Source organism: Nematolebias whitei, chromosome 3, assembly GCF_014905685.2.
Source record: "Nematolebias whitei isolate Nwh7 chromosome 3, NemWhi1, whole genome shotgun sequence".
Taxonomy (NCBI): domain Eukaryota; kingdom Metazoa; phylum Chordata; class Actinopteri; order Cyprinodontiformes; family Rivulidae; genus Nematolebias; species Nematolebias whitei.
The window spans coordinates 27,359,677-27,367,521 of NC_056500.1; the positions used below are offsets into that span (position 1 = coordinate 27,359,677).

At 42.2% G+C, this 7,845-nt stretch overlaps 1 protein-coding gene across 1 annotated transcript in view; it reads left to right on the forward strand.

Annotated features, from left to right (window-relative positions):
• Positions 1–7,845, forward strand: part of slc44a5b (solute carrier family 44 member 5b) — a 25,615-nt gene that overhangs the window by 3,394 nt on the left and 14,376 nt on the right. The gene's annotated exons all lie outside the window — the stretch shown is intronic.

Here is a 7,845-nt window from a genome sequence, read left to right on the forward strand (position 1 = left end):
ATATATATATGTATATATATATATATATATTTTTTTTTTTTTGTCAAAGCAACATACTTGCCAAACCAAAACTTTCTGAGGACAAAGATTTTGTCAATGTCTACGTAGGCCTGTCGCAATAAAAAATAAATCAATTAATTGCATGATGAATGAAAATTATCGACCTCATTTTCATTTATCGGCTTTATCGTGTTTTCGTGTCGCTCTCTTTCTACTGAAGACACTGGATGACAAAAGGCTCAACTCTGGTACTCTTTACTGACCCCTTTCTCTTTAAAATTCATTTTAACGATCCAAAATCACGTTTTTGGATCGTTAAAAGCAGCTAAGCTGAACAGCTAACTTACGAGCTAAGCTTACAGGCCGCCCTTGAGAAAAACCTTCATTTTGTCAAAGCTCCAAAGTGCTTCCCTCCCATTTTTCTTAAAGAGACACGCTGCTCGCTCCCTCAATAGCCATGCTTCTGGTCAGTCTTATACTGTCATCCGATGGTCGAAAAAAGGTACTACATGCAAAACAAAATAAAATAAGATAGAAAACATTTCTTCTTAAATATGACAATAATTACTAATTATTGTCAAATTTCAAACGATATTATCGTTTATCGCAATAATTTCTGAGACAATTAAAGAAACTGAAAGTTAAAGTGGGTTTCTTTTTCAGAAACGGATCCTGTCTAACTCTGAATGCTAGGAAACACCTTGTATCTGTGACTTTCCTTCTTTTCATTGATTACGGGGACATTATTTACATGAACGCTCCTACAAGAACCCTGCAGATGTTGGATGCTGTCTATCATGGTGCACTAAGATTCATAACTGGCTGTGATTATTGTACCCACCACTGCACCCTGTATTCACTGGTTAACTGGACATCATTAACTTCACACAGACTCTCTCACTGGTACATTTTCATCTTTAAATCACTTCTTGGTCTTCTGCCTTCATACATCTCCTCCTACATGTCTCTGCGTGAGTGCAGCTACAGCGTGCGCTCTCAGGACATTATTACCTGCAGTGTTCCCTCAGTGCGGACTGAACTAGGCAAAAGGGCCTTCTCCTACTCCGCTCCTGTTTCCTGGAATATCTTACAAAAAGACCTGAAGCTCTCGACCTTGACCTCTAAGTGGCTTTAAGAATCTGTTGGACTCCTGGCAAGGACCAACGCAGACATGTTCCTGTTTTTAGTTTTCTACATTCGCCTTAGAATCCAGCTGTTTTTTGTTACTTTTCTTTTTACTTTTCTTTTTTAGCCATCCTATTTGTTAAAAAAGAAAGGAAAAATTGTATGACTTTTTATAACTGTTTATTGTTGTCGCTGTTGTCCATTGTTGTCATCACTCTTTGTTGAAATCAGGTCTCTCTTGTAAATGAGTCCTCGAGGCTCAATGGGATTTACCTGTCTAAATAAAGGTTGAATGAATGAATGAATTTCTGAGACAGTTAATCGCCCAGCAAAATTTGTTATCATGACAGGCCTGTGCCTACGTTAAATAAAATATGGAAAGCTCTTGAGTTTACGAGTGATACCAGGTCAGAATCTGTTTTTTTGTTTTCCTTTAAAAGAAAATGAGCAAAGCTGAATCATTTAGCTCTCCTCACTTTGTCAGCTTCCCCTCAGCTCTGACCTTTACTAGCTTTAGAGGTAACTTTGTTTTGACACTGTGGTGCTGAGCTTGCTCTTTATATTAAAAAAAATGCTGTTGTGTCTAAATGTGGAAAGTACAACAGCTCTACAGCAACAGACAGACTGAAGTGAAGGAGAGGCAATTTCTGCTGGAGATGCCCGTCACACACATCTTTTCCTTGTAATTGCACAAGATATGGTTGAGTGATGGCTAACTTATTTACCACCTGAAGAAAGGTTAGGGGTTTTCAAGATGAGGGTATTTTTGCTGGCAGCGTAGCAAGTTGTCTTTACCCACTTTGTATCTAGTGTCAGTGTAAAACTGGGCCTGCCTTAACAAGGCAGAATGTCTACTTCAGCTCTCCTTTGCTCTCCCATACAACTGGAGTTATTTATGAACATCACCTTTATTTATTTCACAAGTCCTTTAGCCTTATTTTATCTTTTATTGTGCAAATTTTATTGATGGATTAAATCATTGAGTCAAGCTATACCAATTAATTTCCAAAACAGATTCCTCCATAATTTAGATTTTTAATTAGCATGAAATGGCACAAGGCTTTAAAAGCACATGTGTAAAAACACATTTTATTTAAAACTTCAGTATACCATCCATCCATCCATTTTCTTTACCCGCTTATTCCATTTTGGGTCACGGGGGTCGCTGGTGCCCATGTCCAGCAATCACTGTGCGAGGGGCGGGGTACACCCTGGACGGGTCGCAAGTCCATCACAGGGCCACATAGAGACAAACGAGACAAACAAACATTCCCTCTCTCACTCACACCTAGGGACAATTTAGAGTTACCAATCAGCCTAACATGCATGTTTTTGGACTGTGGGAGGAAACCAGAGTACCCGGAGAAAACCCACGCATGCACGGAGAGAACATGCAAACTCCACCCAGAAAGGCCCCTGGACCGGGGTTTGAACCAGGGACCTGCTCGCTGAGAGGCAGCAGCTCTACCAGTTGCGCCACCGTGCTGCCCACTTCAGTATTCCATTAAACTGTAAAGTTGGCATTTTCTGCAATTATGATGAAACTAATTGAAAAGTAAATTAGAAACAGAAGCTAAAACTAGAAAGGCAGTAGCTAAAAACACGTGATGAAAAAATAATTTCAGAGAACAATGTTTGTTAAGAATTTTAAGAGATCTCAATGTATTAAGTGAAAATGTTTGTAAATAAGTCAACAAATGTAAAAAGTTAAAAATAGTGAAAGTCATGTTGCAGTATTCCCATCTAGAATGAACATTTTCATATATGAATGGTTAAAATAGAACAAAGCATTCAGTACTTTGTAGAAATATGGTAAAAATAATAAACAGGACATTTAAATCAGCATTCACACAATTCATTTTTAATTTAAAACAAATGGAGCCAACATTTGTTTACATCATTTTTTTTTGTTTTCTTATGTGCATAAAAAAGCTATTAAATATAATACCACATTTTTTTAGTCTTTTGTCATCTTGTCTGATTTTGAAATGTTTGCCTGATAAAACAGGTTGTTCTATTTCGTATAGGCTTCGCCCTTTAAGGCTGTCGCTTGTGGGTTTATCCCGTCATGCAAAAGCATCGCACTGAAAAAATTAGTCCACGCCCACCAGTTGTGTGGGCCCCACCCAGTCCATATAAATTACGTTAAGAACTAGTAATCGGCTCCCATTTTTCTTCAGCAAGCTAATAGCACTGTCAGAAGAATGAAGAAGGGAAGTTGTCTAGCTTGACCGGCACAACCTTTGTTAAGGCTGCCTGGGGTCCCCGGGCCTTTTCACATCGGCGACCACACCGCTCCCAGCTGTCGGTGCCCTCCTCTCAGAGCTGCCCTCCTCTCTGAGCTGCCTGGCATAATCCAGGTGGCGGCTGACATGAAGGGACTTTTTTCCATCCCTCTCCTTCCCCCGCCCAGATCGGATGATATAGCGGGAAGGTTTTTTGGCTCCACCCCGGCTCGCCATCCTGATCCCATCTGGCCTCGTTTTCCCAGCAGTGACGTCCTACTGGAACGAGGCTGCAGCCAGACCTGGTAGACTGAGAACGTCAGTTTCCACATTCGCGCCCATCCCCAGAGTGCAGAGGTTTTATCGAGCAGAAATTCTCTCTGTGCCCTCCTGGAGCCAAGCCTGTTGGAGGCTCTCGGAGCAAAGATGTCCAAGTTGGACCAGCTTCCTGCACCTCCGGGGAGGCATGACCAGACAGTGACATCGCTCTCCAACCGAGCTCACCAGTATGCGTTCCAGGCGGCCGCAGTGAACAATAACGTTGCACCACTGACGTACATCATCTCAGAGGCCGGAGGGACAGACCTGCCTGAGGAGACGAAGAGCTCCCTCTGAAAGGCATCTGACGTCACCCTCAACCCGTGTACCTCGTCTGCTGTCTTCTTGTCTCGCATCGCAGACTGGATGACAATGGTTCAGAGGTCCACCTGGCTTGTCACTCCCCCTCCCTGTCGGAGAAGCTGCAGATGGACTCGCTGGAAGGCCCCATCACGACTGAAGCGCTGTTCGGAGCCAATTTTCAAGGACATGCTCGAGAAATGGAAAAAGCCGGAAGAGGTGTCGGAGATTGTGCGCCATCTGATCAAGCCGCACCCCTCCTCTCCTCTTAGAGAGGATGGGTCTCTCTCAAGATGTAGTGCATACGATCCAGGATTCACATGCTGCATCTACCACAGCGCTGTACACATCAAAGTGGACAGCTTTTCAGCGCTGCTGTACAGAGAAAGGTGTAGAGGCCACCTCATGTCCACTAGGTGGCGTGCTGTCCTTTCTGCAGCAGCTGATGGACAGAAATCTGGCATTCAGCACAATTAAAACGTACGCTGGAGCCATCTCTTCTTGTCACAAAGGTTTCGGGGACAGAACAGCTTTTAATCTTCCGCTGATGAAGCGTTTTTTAAAAGGTGTACAGAGACGCAGGCCTGTATCACGCCCACTTGCTCCACAGTGGGATTTAACGCTGGTCCTGCGAGCCCTGATCAAAGCTCCATTCGAGCCACTAGATCAGGTTCCGATTAAATTCTTGTCTCTTAAACAGCCCTGCTGTTGGCTTTAACATCCGTTAAGAGGGTGAGTGATTTATCTGCTCTCTCTGTTGCTCCGTCATGTCTCATAATTCAGCCTGATGGCAGCTCAGCTGATCTGAGGCCTAATCCAGCTTTATGCCTAAAACATCACGAGCTCTTTTAAATCAAGAGTGATATCGTTGAAGGGATTTTTTCCCTCCTCCCCACAATCAGAAAAGAAGCATCTTTCCTTCTTCTCTGCCCTGTACGTGCATTGACGTGTTGCGTAACACACACGGCGGCATTGCGTCAGACTCGACATTTGTTTGTGCACTATAGAGACGCATCTGCAGGTCGCCCGTTATCCATCCAGCGCCTGTCACACTAGCTGTGTGAGGCCATTTCTGAAGCCTACAGAGCATCAGATTTAGAGCCTCCTGATAACTTCAGGGTGCACTCGACCAGAGGTATCGCATCTTCACCTGCTTTGCATAATGGGATGTCAATGCAGGATATTTGCACTGCGGCCGCGTGGTCAACACCATGTTCATTTATTCGCTTTTATTTACGTGATGTGTTGGCTCGTTCCATGATGCATTCTGTCCTTAGTGCCTTAACAGAATGAATATTGTTGTTTCATGGAATCTCGTTTAAACTCACATATGACTGCATGCATTTACAGTGTGAGATGTTGTTATCAGTCACAGGTTATGACTGTTGTTCTTGTTCTATGGTTATTAATCAGTTCATGACTACTGTCATCAATCAGTTAATTTGATTAATAATCAGTTAATTTATTATTAATATGTTCATATTCAAGAGCCGTGGATCTGCTCTGTTCACGGCCTTTTTCAGCCTCTCCTCTTTTCTGTTGAAAACCTTTCCGGGGCGTTCATGCACTCGGACCGCGTAAATTACGCAATGCGCGTCTGTGCTAGGGCATTAACAGAGTACTCGAGTAATCTAGACATCGATTGCTAGGACATCTATCGAGGTTAAAAATGTTATGTCGAGTATCCGTAGTGACGTCATATTATGTGACCACCACAGGTCACAGAGTATGATGTAACACCGGGTCCAATCCACAGAAGCAGTTTCGGTTTAAGTTTCGTTTTTGACGTGTTGCATGTTTCTTCACGTTTGCAGTTTAATAATAATAACTAATAGTTTAGTTTTTCCTTTGACTTATTTGCAGTATGATAAATGGTAGGAGCATAATATATGCTCCCAATGTTTTGTTGGTCTTTTTTTTTTGTAAATAATTACCTTTTTTTGCGGTTTTATTTATTTATTTATTTTTGTATCTTGAGATCTATGACATTATCAAATACTCGAGTTCTACTCGGGTTTTATTATGTTAATGTCGAGTTTAAAAATTATATACTCGTTCAACCCCTAGTCTGTGCATGGTGCGCGTAATTACGCAATGCGTATTTACGCACATGGAGAGCTGAGTGACAAGATGTTTTTTGGGCAAGCGGGCGCTTCTTATGGTGTTCAAATGGACCCAGTGAGGCGGAGACTACATCTGCTTCGCCCTTAACCCACCAGCGACAGCCTTAAAACGCGAAGCCTATACGAAATAGAACGTTGGTTACGTACTGTAACCCCAGATTCTATGAGTATAGGCATAGTCCTTTAAGCGTCGGGCCTCACTGGCTCCTAAATGGCTGAAGAAAACGCTATTTGGGAGCCAATTACCCGCTTTTAACATAATTTATACAGACTGGGTGGGGCCCACACAACAGGTGGGTGTGGACTAATTTTTTTCAGTGCGATGCTTTGCATGACGGGATAAACCCACCAGCACCAGCCTTAAAGGGCTACGCCTATACTCATAGAATCTGGGGTTACAGTACGTAACCAACGTCTTTAGCTTTTTGTTAAATGTGCTGCCATGTGAACAAATGCCAACAGTGCCTTTCAGGTTTAAGATAAATAAATTAAATTAGATAAATAAATAAAACAATGCATATGCTATAGAGTGATTTTATCTGAAATGAAAACTGGATAGAATTAGCAGCTCTACTGGCACAGAAAGTGTTTTTGGTGCTCGATATTGACAAGTTTTGCAGCTAAAAACACAGGAGCACGTCCTTAGTTTCACAGCGTTTAATAATGCAGAGTCATAAAGATTATCTGTTTACTGCAGCTGTTTTTGCAAACATTCCCAGACATTTAATATAAAAAGTTAAATGGCACATACCGTTAGTTTTTTTTTTGTCTCTAATAAAAATGCACTCATTTCATTTGATGAAACACTTTATGTCAAACTTTATTATTTCTCTTTGTGTGGGTTCCTCCTTTTTCAGATTTCCATCTAGTTTGTTGTGAACCGTTGTTTGTAGACTGAAGAGCAGTGGTGTTGTTATATAATCATTCTGCATACACTACACAGAGGAACGCTGTTGCATTTTGAGCTCGAGTGTCTCGTTGACCTCGTCTTTGAAAGCTGGAGGAGACGATAGTCTCAAGTCTCGTTTCATAAATCTATGGCACCATGGGAAGGTCAGGAACCGTCTGTCCCTTGAAGAGTGCGACTTGACTCAGTGGGAAGAACTTTCCTTCATTTGACGATGGGCAAAATACTTCAAGTCTAAATGGTGTTGAAAAAGAGCTGGACGGAAAGCTTTTCTCTGTGCAGGCAGGAGGGGAGACAGCTTGTTAAGAAGGAGGTCCTGAAACAGTGAATAAAGACTCTGACAGACCTGCTGTGAGATGCAGGTTGTTTTATTTTCACTGGCAGACTGCTGAGTAGAGGAAGAGAAAACTTCAAATGGCTGTCTCTGTGCCTGTGGGACAGTTAACCCTTTGGGAGAGTTACCAAATCCAGTTTCTCATCAAGAAGTTGGTTGAGCTCGATGGATGGATGGATGGATGGATGGATGGATGGATGGATGGATGGATAAAACACTGCCTTTTATATCAGTGAATTATATAGGTGGAATGGCCGTTGTCCGATATTTAACTTTATCGCTAATATCGGCCGATACTGTGATGATAATATTGTCCATCCTTAATATGGAAAGGTAGATATAGATGGATAGACGAATAGCTGGATAGATAGACGGATAGATAGACACAGAGACAGATAGATAAATGGATAGATAGATGGATTGATGGACAGACTTATAGATGGATGGATAGAAAGATGAATATATGGCTAGATGGCTGGATGGCTAGATGGATGGATGGATGGATGGATGGAT